At 48.1% G+C, this 13,350-nt stretch overlaps 2 long non-coding RNA genes across 2 annotated transcripts in view; one reads left to right on the top strand and one right to left on the bottom strand.

The window, feature by feature from the left end:
- LOC116439282 overlaps positions 1-11,442 on the top strand; it is an 81,214-nt gene extending 69,772 nt beyond the window's left edge. Inside the window, exons 4-5 of the long non-coding RNA XR_004238116.1 lie at positions 7,083-7,181; positions 11,358-11,442. This is a non-coding gene — a long non-coding RNA (uncharacterized LOC116439282). The remainder of the gene's footprint in view (positions 1-7,082; positions 7,182-11,357) is intronic.
- An 856-nt stretch (positions 11,443-12,298) lies between these two features.
- On the bottom strand, positions 12,299-13,300 carry LOC116439283. The gene is made up of 2 exons (XR_004238117.1): positions 12,700-13,300; positions 12,299-12,508 (listed from the first exon to the last, which is right to left on the bottom strand). It is a non-coding gene; the product is annotated as an uncharacterized LOC116439283 (long non-coding RNA).
- Between the last annotated feature and the right edge of the window lie 50 nt (positions 13,301-13,350).

The following is a 13,350-nucleotide window of genomic DNA, read 5'->3' as shown; positions in this document are numbered from 1 at the left end:
GACCCACCTGTAGGCCAACAGAAGTCTTTGGTAATCCAGCCTTTGGGACTAAACCAGCCTGATGAGGTGCAAAGCTGTCCCTCAAATCATGTGAAAGAAAAAGTAAAAATACCTTCATGAGGTCTAAGGAGCCTCCCCACTCAGTGCCTGTAAGTTTACTGAAGACCTGTGCCTATGATTTGCTTAAAAAGCCACATCCCCAAGACCATATCTGAGAGTCTGATAAAAGACTTGATTTCTCAGGAACCCTTGAGTTTCTATTAAAAGAACTGAGAGAGATTGTGAGTTCTGCTCATTTGTAATTCAAGTTGTTTACACAGGAATCCAAATATGGAGTTGGACTTTTATCTTATATTGGCCTTTGTCTTGGGCTGTCATAAAGCAAATATGATAAGCTAACAAGTGGCATAAAATTTTCAGTTACTTTCTAAATGTTACAGCAGCAGAGAATCAAGTAGAATTACTGAAGGGTCAAAGGCATAGATTAGAAACATCATTAAGAAATGGAAAGAATTACTGATAAGTTTTAGTGTCTTCATTTTATTACTTTCCTGTCTCAGTCAGGTCTGCAAACACACTGATTCACGTTTAATTGAACAACAGCTTCATTGTGAAACCTGCCATTCTTAGCTCCTGTAAAGAAAATATCTTTAAAAACACCACCCCCTCTTTCTAACATTGTACAGACAAAGAATTTCAGCTCATCTGCCATAGGATATACTCCACAAGTGGCATCATCTTCCTTAAGTCTCGTTTTCTCCGTCATACGTGGTGTGACAAGTAGCAGCCTGGGGACCTGTGTGCTGTGGGTGCCTCTGTGCAGAAGGGCTCCTTCGTGCCCCTTGATGCCTCAGTCACCAGCAGCAGCCTCTGGGCTGGTTTCCCAAAGCTGCAGAGCGGGACAAGGTGGGCCATGCAGGAGGTGTGTAAGGGTGACCTTCACTTCGAGTTCCCAAAGCCCTGCCCACTCTCTGGGTTGTGCACGAGCAAACGCCCCACTTCTCCGAAAGCAGCACTCCACGGAGCATGTTCTGCTTCCACTGGCCGTGGGCTGCATCATTCCCTGCATGAGATCAGCTGTATATATTTGATTGCTCTCATAGAAATAAAAAGGATTAGCTGGCTCTGTAGAGCATTGGCCTACATTTCACCATTTTGCTCATGAAGCTGAGCTGGATAGGAGTGCGAAAGAAGAGCTTCTGAATGCCCTAGTGTTGACACAGTTATGTCAGCCAAAAAAAAAAAAACCCCAAAACAACTTGTCTCAAGAACTAATTTGCTATTGAGGTGCTCTTCTCTGTGGCTTTTACTGCTGAGCCCCACGTCACACAGATCATGCAGGGCAGAGATGATAAGGGTGTGCAGTCCAGCCTGGCTGTGGCTCCAGCTGTGTGCTGCTGGCACCTGCTCTATCCAGGCAGCAGCCTGGTGTCCTTGGTGCACCTCCTAGGAGAGGCACACATCTATTGCAAAGTTTAGGCTTGAGGAGGACACATGAGAGGCTTCTGACCTGCCTCTGATTCAGGATGCTGCATCCACGTTCTCAAGAGTGTATTCACCTCAGCTTATTTCAATTCCAGCATATGGGCACAGTGCAGTGGAAGGTGCAGTGGCTTGGAGGAGAGTGGATGGTCCTTGAGGTCAGACAGCAGATACAGATGTGTGTGCAGGATGCCCCGTGCTATGTCACATATTCCGTGTTTGCCCCAGACCACAGGAGGTTTCACCACAAACCATAAAGTTAACTCACCGCCGTGATCTGAACTGGTGTAACCGAACTAAAAGTGACACTTCAGTACAGATAAGCCCTTAATTTTTAACTTGGTTATTTACAGTAGATCAGCCTGTGTGATTCACAGCATCTGACCTGGGCAGCCCATTCTACTACCTGGGTAAAGATTTGTCTGGTTCTGTCATTTTTGCCATTTTTAAACTCCTCATGAAGTCAAGAGTGATAGAAGGAGGTTGGAAGCTTCTCTGGACCCTTGAAACCTTCCCTTCTGCTCTGGGTTTTGACCTTTAGTCATTTTACTTTCAGCCAAAATTGCTGAAAGTCCTTTCCTCCCCATCTGTGCACTACAGATTATGAAAAGCTAATGAGAAAAGCTAGAACTCATTTGGTCAGAAAGAATAATTCCAACTATTTCCTGTGGCAAATGAGAAAATTAGGCAAACTAATGCATTTGTTACAGACTCAGTTGAATACATTCTTTTATTCAGCTTCATGTAAGGGTACTGTAAGAAGGGTCTGGGCATAGGTCTCTGATGGGTTAATAACTCCAACTTTGTTTCTACAGGGCTTTTCAGAGCACGGTAGTTTTTCAGATGGAGGACTGGCAGCCTAAGGAAAGGTCTAGGCCCAAGGGCTCCTGGCAGTAGAAAGGCAGGATGGGTGGGTGTCTGTGAATGTTGCAAGAGAAGATCATGTCTATAGACCTCTACCTGGTGACTGTGCCCAGCTCTTCTGTGGACCCCTGACTTTGGCCAGATGGGTCCATGAGTCGTGGTCCAAACACATTGCCACTATAATTTGGCTTGCAAGTGTTGCCCTTGTAAACATCTGTCCATTGTGAGCAAGGCCAAGTCACTTTTCCCATCTCTTGCTTTCTGCCTTAGGAAAAGTAAGAAGTAGTGATTCTCATCCTTAGTATCATGCCAAGATCCAGCACTGGAAAACTGCTCACATGTTCAGAGCATTACTGATGATCCCAGAATGCTGAGACAGCGCAACACAGTGAGGGTGGTCTGATATTTGAGACTTAAATAAGTCTTGAATTAAGACTGAAATATTTGAGAGTGAATTACCTATCTTAGAGAGGCTATTCTCCATTTTTGTCTTGCTCATTTTTATGCTCCATTCCAATGTGTATCTGCATCTCTCTGCATTGCCCAACCTCATGCTGCCACTTGAGTGGGGGAAGAGAAAAGGCTAAATTTGTGGCTTGTATGTGAGGGAACCTTGAAGCTGCCCACCAGATCCTCCTTTTGGCTCCTGCCGCATGCCTGAGGCTGGGACCACCCTGCAAAGCCTGCAGGCTTTGCTGACACATTGAGATAAAAAAAGGACTCAGTCTATGTTCTCAAGAACCTAGGTATAGCAGTGACAATAAGAGAGAGGTATTTGAGGTTCGGGGAAATTTGCATTCATTCTGGTGTAACAATTTAATGCCCCCTGGAAAAATACGGGCATTCCTCCTTTAGGTTTTTTAAACTGCTGCAGACCAAAGCTGCATCCCCAAGAAGACAATTACTATGATTTTGCACAGAAAGGCATGTCTGTCAGAAAGAAAAATATTATAAAAGAGTCATTTTCTAAAAGCAAAATGGATTTCAATGGAAAACATGTATCCAGCAAAATGCCTGGAAAATTTGACTGCAGCAAATACCTGACTTTATGTTTCAGCCAAAGATAAACTGTCAGGCAGACTGAAGAAGTAATGGAATGAAATTATACTGTCTGTGTTGTTCTGGAAGGGCATAATAAACGATCCCTAGACTTCAGTCTCAAAGGACTGTGACATTTTCATGAATTTTCTGCACAGTGTTGCTTGGAGCCAGACAAGACAACCACTATCTTGCTCTTCCCATCTTGGCTCTCCTGTTCAGGTCTGTTGCAAAGCCTGATGTGGAAAGGGTAGAAAAAGAGTGCTAGATCTGCAGAAAACAATTCCTGCAGTGGTGGAATGACAGTGGAGAGAAAAGCTTCTTCCCTGAATACTTGTGTATGTCTCATCTCCCCCACTTCTGCTCCTGACACTTCTTTTGGATTATCCCAAATAAGTCTTTTCTCTCTCTTGAATGGCTTCTTTATGAAAGAAAATGGAAGTAAAATTCATCTAAGTGAACTAGAGGCATGAATTTTAAATAGGTGAGTCAACTGCAATAAAGTGGACACCTTTAATAAGAATAAGGGTGAGCAAAATCAAATGTCCTTCTTAACCTAAAATGCCCACATGTGTCTTTAATGTGATTTAAATAAGTTTTTAAATTTTCATCACTTGCAAGGTTCATTCAAATTAGGTTTCCAGAGCATCTCCATGTAGGTAAACCCACAGTTTCTCCTGCTGGTGAAATGGGGACTTCTCAGCCTTAGAAGGGTGCTGCTGCCAGACCCAGTTCCCCAATACCTAGGAAGCATTTTGCTCTGCTGGAGGCACGGGGCCAGACGTGCGCAGTCCTCTCTCCTAAGTACAGCAGACACAGGCTCTGGGCAGCTGCTCATGGCTCTGTGCAAGGCTCCCAGCTCGTGGCTCTCTGCAGCCTCTCCAGACACCTGCCAGCTGGCGAGGACAGTGCTGTCACCTACACGGAGCCACATCTGAGGTGGTCAAACACTGGCTCTGCTCTTTCTTCTGCCACCAGCTTCCCATGTCCCACACGCACCGACCAGAAACAGGGCCAGAACAACGAGTGTGCATTTACTCTTTAGGGTGCTTTGAAGTCAAGGGGGGAGAAGGGGATTTGCAGGCCTGTTCAGTGCCTGATGTGGGTGGCTTTCCTGTGCCATTTCATTATGGGAGCTCAACTGCAGCAGATTCCTGGAAACCTGATCCCTGAGGTAAACGTGGAAGAACTGCAACAGCAGTATCTGTCCAGTGCTTCAGACTGTCAGTTCAGAGGCGGGTCAGAGCCTCCCTGACCTGAACAGGGCTGTCAGTATTAAGACAGCTGCTCTCACTCACAGGCACCCAGTGGGCCTAAGTGGAGGCAAAAGTTACATTAAACAGCCACACTGCTCTCGGAGTCACATGAGCACCACTGACATGCATTTTCTAAGAGACTGATGACATTTAAAGCTCTTCGAGTAAACTAATTGCTTTACATTTATAACAGGATATTCACCCCACTGCTTTCCATGGGAATGAAGCACACTGATCAGCCTTCCCAATGGCCAAATGTTTGCCATCTCAAAAGCATTCTCCTGGAGAATAAAATACACATCTTTATTGTACAGTTCTGCCTCATCAATAATGCTGGGACAGATTCTCTTACAAAGGTATCAGGTTTAAGAGAGCAGCCATCTTACTAACCACACCAGCCTTTCTGCAGATGGCATTTTGAACGCAATTTAGACCAGGCACTTTGCTATCTAATCCATTATGCAATTAATTAACACTTATAAATTAAGTATGTGCCTAACAGAATGTGTCCTTCCACGTGACAAGCCTCATGCAGCAAGGGCAGACTGTGAGTCGGTGAGTCACCACAGGTGACACAAAGGCCACCTCAGCCGATCATTTCGATGGAAAAATGAGTGGCAATTCCCATGTGCTAGGAGGAGGCTGCATCTGAAGAAGGAGAAAGATTCTCTTTGTGCACTCTTGTGCTATAGGCTGCTGTTAGCAGCCTGGTGGTGTTGACACGTGGGTGCTCCAACAGCACCGTGACACTAAGACAGGTACCTCACTCATCACTGTGTGTCCACCGAAGCTCGAAGCTCGTGGTTCACTTGTAACTGCACACCCCGTGGGAAGGCCGATCTGTGGGCACCCTGAGGCTAATGCTGACTTACCCAGCCAGACCAGGGACAGCTCTGAACCCTCTTGCTGGGCCGCGGTGAAACACACCAGTGACAGGCCAGTGGGGGCTCTTGCTGTGCAGTGTGTGGCTGTGGTGACACCTCCCTCACCCCTGCACCCCTGCTGGCCTCAAAAGCTCCCCCAGGTGAACTTGCAGGGGGTGCAGTCGCGCCACTAAGCTGGAGGGTGAGGTGCAACGTGCTGGATACGCATTGCTTCTCCAAAGTGAGCCACAGATTAGGCGAGGGACTACACCCAGTTCACTTAGTTGCCAGTGCACTCCCTGGCTTGGGAAATCCCTAGGTGGCAGGCTACCGGCACCTGGGAGGTCACATCGGTCACTCTGTATTTGCCCTGTTCTTAGGCTCATTTTCTAAATATTTGGTTCTGACCACAGCTGGACAGGACACACTGGATTAAATGGACCTTTGATGAGTTCGAGGTGTTGCCAGCCTTAGGTGCTTACAGTCACCAAACCTTGTAATAAAACTGGTTAGCTAAGACCATTTTGGTTCATTTGTGAAGTGCTTTGACTATCAGGCAATAGTAGCTAATCTCTGATTACCAATAGTGACTGCTTTTCCAAAAGGAAATATGGGTGGGGAGAAGAAGGAATTTCTATTCAGTTCCTGGTCCCGGTTGCCTGGGGAATTCTTTTAACATGAGAAGAACAGATTTGCATGTTGGTATTTTGGGGATGTTTCCCATGAGAGGAAAAAGTGCAACTCAAAACTAGCTGACTTGGAGGTCTTGTCACGATTATATCCTCCAAGGGTTTGTGTAATTCAGCTGATAAATAGGGCTTAAATACCAGAAAAACAAAGGTATCGCCCTATGTCAGTAACAGCAGCATCACGGCACACGAGCTGTCCCGTTGTTGGGGCAGACACGGTGGAGCTGTTTGCTCATGGTGTTCACGCCCCTGGGGCCGTCACTTGTGGTGTCTTATTCAGGACTGAGAGCTTCTGAGAAACGCCTGATCAATCTGTGGGCATCAGTGACACAATCATGATGGTCCATCATGATGTTGCCAAATGGATTCACTTTGACACAGATCTGGGACAAATGTCCATGTCAAATATATCCTGGCTATCTGAGCACAAAGGCAAAGCAGATTTTCCAAGGTATACAAGCATCTAAAAACACCACACACTAAGGCTCATCCAGCTTTTCAAATCATTCACACAGGTCAGGTTCTTAACTCCTACTAATTATAATAAAAAATTATATGAGAATTATAATGAGAAGGGTGCTTTTTAAACACCTATTGGATGTGTCTGCCCCCTTTGGCCTGCATGATAATGCCTCCCAGGCTGTGTGGTGTGCTGCAGTCCACAGGACTGGCTAAAAGAGAAAAGGGAATTTCAGACCCCAGGGTGGTTACCACACCACTGAATTCTCCTGAGGGAAATGAAGGCAGACAGCTTCCATCACAGCTGCATGATGTCTTTGGCCATGATAACTGGATGTTCAGGATTGTAGAAGGATTCTCCAGTGAAAATGTGTTTGTTTTTTACATGTCACGTGTCACTTCAAGTGAGGGTGCAGTGTTGGTCATTGCAGGATGTCACAGTGGAACCAGACAACCCAAATCAAACTCCACCAAGAAGACCCCAGTGGGCAGCAGGCTCTCCGGTTTGCAGAGACATCTACCTTCAGCTGGTAAGAAGCTTTAGTGTGCACAGTGCTGGAGTAATCTTTAAAATTACCACATACATCCATGAATAGCTTCAGGGAAAAGACTTCCCATGAGGAGAAGGAGAAAGGCCTCTGGCAGGCATTATAAATCATGTATCATCCCACTGATGTTTAGGAACAAGTTGAACCTTAATTTATCATTCCCATTGCCAGCTCCTGTGTGGTGCTGCTTAGATAAGTCTTGCTCCTAATGGCTAAAGATAGAAATGTTTTTCCACTCTGATTTTGTTTTTCTTTTTAGAAATTTTGTTTTTCTTTTTCTTTTAGAGCAGGCCTCAAAATAGTTTTGGAGTTTGTTCAGTTCTCGTTCTTTGACTTGGTTTCCTGCTGGATGTCCCGGGCTGGCTGGTGCTGGAGACAGCAGAGCTCTAATGGGAGCAGACAAGCAGGCTAGTGCCCAAATACAACCCTCATCAGAAACCCCATACAGGGCTTATGGTTAGGGCAAGTGGAGAGGAACGTCCTGTGATCTTAACTGCCTGAACAGAAAAGTGCTGGCAGCCTGTTGTGATGGTGCACAGTGCTTCTATATCCAGTAGGAGCCAAATGGGGACAATTTTCCTTGGACCAGCAGGGGTGAAGTTGTATCAGTGCCCCAGACTTGCAGCTGCTGACTGCATCACGAGCTCATGGAGCTGCCTCAGCTTGGTGGCTGCATACCAGGAAGCTGGCTACTGCTCCAATAAGGTTCCAGGTGCCCATTATCACAAAACGTGTTCTTGATAGCTTCATAGCTAGTTCCTTGGTAATGCTGCTTCCCTGTGTGGTGATCACTTCCAGATGTGCCAAGGAAAGCAGGGAAGATTTCATGCAAGACAGTATTTGCATATTATTTTCTGTGAGATCAGAGTAATTTTTTCCATATCAGCCAAAAAGCTAAATTCTGGCAACCTGCTGTGACTTCTGCTGCCTTCACAAGTTGCCTTTGCCTCTGTCAGAACAGTGTTGGTAGCTGGCAGGTTTCACTGTAGCAAGCGCCAGAACTCTATACTGTCCACTAGAGGAATTTATCCCCGTTATCAATCACCAGGCACACATCACGTTGTCTCTATTACATCCCCCTTTTCTGTCTCCACCATCCAGTCTACCCCAAAAACCTTCCTTTGTCCTGTACATAGTCACCAGTTCAACACGAAGTGAACCCTTTTTTTCTATCACTGAACATTTAGACTTTCTCCCACCAGGATTGGTCAAAAGCCTGCATCAGCTGGTCATTGTGGCAGGGAAAAGTGGCTCAGCTCACGAAGGTTAAGCCAAATCAGGACTGAAATGGTTTATTGATTTATTAAGGACATGTAATTAACCGACAATCCATGAACTATATATTCAGGGTCTATGTCAGCAATACAGCAGTTCAACCACTAGGTTAGACACTTAGAAAACACTAATAAATTCCTGCAAGTTCCTAAACACACTTTTGTAACTAATGCCCATTCACGTGGGCACCAACCCCTCTCTCACTGGCATGAGGGTCACTTCTGGGAGCAGAGATCCCCCCCACTTATGCCCTGCTCCCACTGGAGTTGTGGCCACTCCAGCTCTAGGGGTGCCCACGCCACTCCCTACAATCAGCTAATGCACCCTCTGGCAGGAAGGGACACCAGCAGGTCATGCCCCCTCCCAAAGTGTGAGTCCCACATGCTGCACCCCATGGCGTCAGGCCACGTGTTGGGTGCTGGCAGCTGATGGTGCCTTATGGATGGGGAACTGCTGAATCTGACCTCAGCAGAGGCTGTGATGTGCCAGACTGGATTTTGACAGTCTGAGGCCTCTCTCTGCTCTGTTACTGTTTCTTATTTTTCTTTTATATAGTCTTTCCACTCAGCTCATTCTTCGTCTCAAAATTGTGTTTGTCATTCCCTGGTTACCATTTGATCCAGCTGACAGATGCCATCCTCTTTAGCATGATCAGCTGAGGTCTGGTGTTTGTTTCCCTCTTCAGCAAGGTAAGTTTTGGGGCAAATGCCTCTCAGACACTTTTGGGTTTTCCATCCATACACGCTCTTTAGAGTCACTTCCCTGTTTTATCGGCTGTTGTCTTACACCTCATTTTGTCAAGGGTGAGCTGTGCAAGCACCCCCACATAACTATCAAACTGATATTAAGGAAAGGAATAGTGGCCCTGTGTCTGAATTCAGGGGGAGGTTATTTCTACATATATTTACTTTCTCAGTGCCTACCAGTTCATGAATTTTTGACCTCAGTTACCTCACCTTGCACAGCTATATACAGTTAATCTGTTCAAATTGTGCACTCATTGTGCTCAGAGGACCAACTGCATTTGTCTGTAAATCTAATCCCCACACCTGTGAGGGGGACAAGGCGAGGAAGGAGCATGACTTGAAAGACAGTTTTGTCATGCTGTGTCCTGGGAGACAACATACCCTGCTTGAGCCAGCGTTATGTGTAGCAGCCCCTGAGTGGGCTTTTGTTTCTCCTGAACCTCCCAGGCAGAAAATTGGAGGACAATCCCAAGGCAGGACCAAGAAGCTGGCATGGGGACCAAACACTGGCACAAGCTTTGCTGGGACCCTGAGGGTGGTTCTTGAGGGTCACTCCCCTCCCCCTCAAGGGGACTATAAAATGGGGACTATAAAATGGCTCTTTGCCACCTGGCATCTTGATGGCAGTCTGAGGGCTGCTGTTTTGTTCCTCGCCCTCTCTCACCTGTTGTGTGTGATGCAGGCTTGGTGCCAAGCTCTTGAGCAGCTGCCCTTTTCCAGCTCCCGGGCATGCCAGTCCAAGGAGGCCCATCCCCATTTGTTTGCAGTGGCAGCCCATGGAATACTAAAGACTTGAGGCCATTTTGCACACTTCTGTCACCTTATAACTCGTACTTGGTCCCACAGCCCAAGTTTCTCCCTGCCCTGGCAAGCCTCTCTCCTGCTGCTGCTCTTCACAGCATCACTCACAGCCACCTTGAGATGTTTCTAGATCACACATTGCCCAAAGTTTCTGTGTGTGACCATCAGCAGCACAGTCCCCTTTCCCCCCAAAAATGGCACTAAGGGACAGAAATGAAGCCAGACAAATCCTTACTTTGCCTTGCTCTCCACTGGCCATTTCTCTTTCACTGCTACATTAGAAATAATTGTCCACCCTCCTGCCCCATAGTGAGACACCTTTCCTTGCTCTAGGTGCTTTCTTCCCGTAGCACAAGGCAGGAGATCCAAAGGAAGCAGGAAATCTCATTGATGGCTGTGCTTGAGGCAGTGAGATAAGCACTTAGCAACTTCCATCTTGTAGGTTGTTCCTTCCTAAGTGTCAGTGCCCAGCTTTCCTTAACCCCATCCTTCGTCCTGCAGCTAATCTCCTGGACATGCATTGCTTTGCACATTTTGTTCTTGGCAATTTCCAACATTGCCTCAGGCCCTTATCGCCTTAAAAAATCAGATCATACAGTGGTGGCCTTAGAGACTGCCTGATTGATATCTGAGCAGCCAAACAAACAATAAATTTGAATAAAATTTGGCACCTCATTGCCTATTAGTTCTTCTGATTCTGAGAGGGTAATTCACAGACATCAAGTAAAGCGCATATCCTGAGCATGCACAGGACGGAGTCTTCAGTTTTGTAAAACAGCTGGCAGGAATGGTTTGCAACCCTCACGAAGGGCATTTTGCCCATTCCACATCCTGCATGCTCCAGCCTGTGCAGTCACAGGGATTTGATGCTGCTGGCCACCACCAACCCAACAGGACTTGTCTGTGTATTTATACAGAAATACGGATGCTTGCAGGAAGAGGAGAGACTTTCCTGGTGATCCTTGAACAAACACTGATGAAGTCAGGAGCTCCTGCAGCTCCGCTTCCACCAGCAGCACTGGAGCTCGTAGCGATGGTGTGTGTGTGCTCAGAGGAAGCTCGTATTTCTGGGTGGCCATTTACTGTGTAATCGTGACACAGTTCTTTAGACACTCTAGTTGCCTTCTCCAAACTCATTCTCTGTGGTCATAGCAAATAAAGCTGTGGGAGAGTGCATCCCCATTCGAATCTCCCCAGATTTTAGTCCCTGAATGTCCCATGCCTGTTTTGTCTTGGATGACCCTAGTGCCCAGGCAGAAGCCAAGAAGGAGAGGGCTGCACTGACTGCTGCCGTTGCACGTGCCCTGAACTAACTCGTGTGCTGTTTCTTCCACAGAGCAGATGAACCAGGTCCTGGCCTGTGGAAAACACAAGACATAGCATTGAGGGGCAGGCTGTCTGGTGAGTAGATTTCATGCTTGGGTGACAACACATGCATTCATACATAATTCCCAACTGCTGTCCTTTATAGGGCAGCATACCTGGACCATGAATTGCACCCAGGGCATTAGAAAGAAAGTTGGCTCAGCTCCCCAGTTGCCACTGCAGACTTGTGGCCCAGCAGCTGAGAGAAGCAGACTAGTTGGCAAGAGCAGCAACTGCATGGTGCTCTGAAGAGTTTAAAAACAGTTTTCCCTTCAGCAGTGCTTGTGTATTTATTGGCTTGATTGTAATCACAGCTGCCTTAACTTGTAACTGATCTTGCCCTCCCTGCAGTGTAGATGATGTTCACTTGGGTGTCAGGTACCACTGTCTGTGTTTGCTTCTGTTATCAACCACCATCACCAGGACTCTTTAAAAGACCAGCTCTGACCAGACACCAAGCAGAAAAGAGAGGTTCCAATTACCCTCTTCTCTGTGGCTGTCCAGCTCTTTCCCATCACATAAACACCACTGATTCTCCTAACACAGGATGAAAATCCGTGTGGCACACCTGGCTCCCTTTGATCATGTATAATGTATCATGGAACATTCATCAAACCAGACACTCCCAATTAAACACACACGGCCTTCTAGGCACAAACCTCTCTGTATCTCTAACCCACAAGCCTTCACAGCTTTGAGAAGTCCGGTTGCATGTCTAAAGCTAGGAAAGAATCCTTGACCACTGCCATGAATGGCAGTGTGAGCTTGAGGGTATCTGGCCTGTCTGGACCTAGAGTGGCTCCAGAAGAGTAAGGCTAAGGGCCTAAAAATGCAGGTCCCTCAGTTGCTTCAGGGGCTGGTTCTGGGTTGTAGCCATGGATCACTTGGAGAAGAGTGCCCCATTACGACTTGTCCCCTAAATGCTAGCTTTAATGACTTAGGGAGGGTATGAGATGATGGTGGCCAGACCATTTCTTCTTGAGACATGAGAAGAACATGTTGAGGTTGGGTGGTCCTTGATTCCAAGCTAGGGCATTCTTGCAGATAACAGCCAGAATGTGCACCTGCTAGGAAGTACTGTGGAAAGGCTCATCTTATGTGTATTCATTGCGATTCCCAGACCTTAAGGAAAAAAAAAAAAAGATTGAGCTAAAGTTCAGAGAATGTATCAATACCTTAAGGGCAAGAAAATATGTGAAATACAACATCGCAACCCGACAGGAAGTTCAGAGGTAAACCCAAGTATGCCTGGATGTACAGATGTAATTTAACTGTCCTGTAATAGTACCAGGGGACCGAAGCACACTGGTTACCTGTGATCACAGAGGTGTCCCCGCGGAGAACCCCCGAGCCCCACCCGGCCGGGCCAAGGGTGCGCTGCCGGCGGCTGGGTGTCTCCCGGCCCCGGGGCGGCAGTGGCGTTTGTGCAGCGCCCTGAAGGTCACCCTGCAAGGGCGGCGGCGGCGGCGGCTGTCGCGTGTGTGAGTCGTGTCCTCCCCGCCACAGGGGACGGGCAGGTCCCGCTGCCCCCGGGAAGCCCCTGCCCGCCCCTCCCGGCTGGTGCTCCCGGGGCGCGGGCGGCGGAGCGCGGGGCCGGGCGGGGAGCGCTGCTCGCACTCAGTATTCCGCAGCCGCGTTACACGTGAGCCCGCCGGAGCGTGGCAGGGCCGGCGGAGCGGGGCGCCAGGAGCAGGAGAGGCAGGGGGACGATGCTCAGCAGCGGCCGGCCGATCGCTCTGCTGCGGGGAGCGGGGACCCGCAGGAAGCGGGCGGGGCGGGAATACCGGGAACAGGCGGGCACGTGCGCGGGCCGGCGCGCGCACAGGTGTGCGGGCGCGCGCCCGCACGCGCCCGCAGCTACAGCCGGGCAAGGGACGCGCGCCCCCGCGGGCACACGCAGCACCTGCCCGGCTCCGGCCCAGCCCCGCGGGTCAGAGCTCCGGAGAGCGGCGGGCGGCCCGCAC

Source organism: Corvus moneduloides, chromosome 2, assembly GCF_009650955.1.
Source record: "Corvus moneduloides isolate bCorMon1 chromosome 2, bCorMon1.pri, whole genome shotgun sequence".
NCBI lineage: Eukaryota > Metazoa > Chordata > Aves > Passeriformes > Corvidae > Corvus > Corvus moneduloides.
Note: the sequence above shows the minus strand (reverse complement) of the source record. Positions and strands in the feature narration are given on the sequence as shown.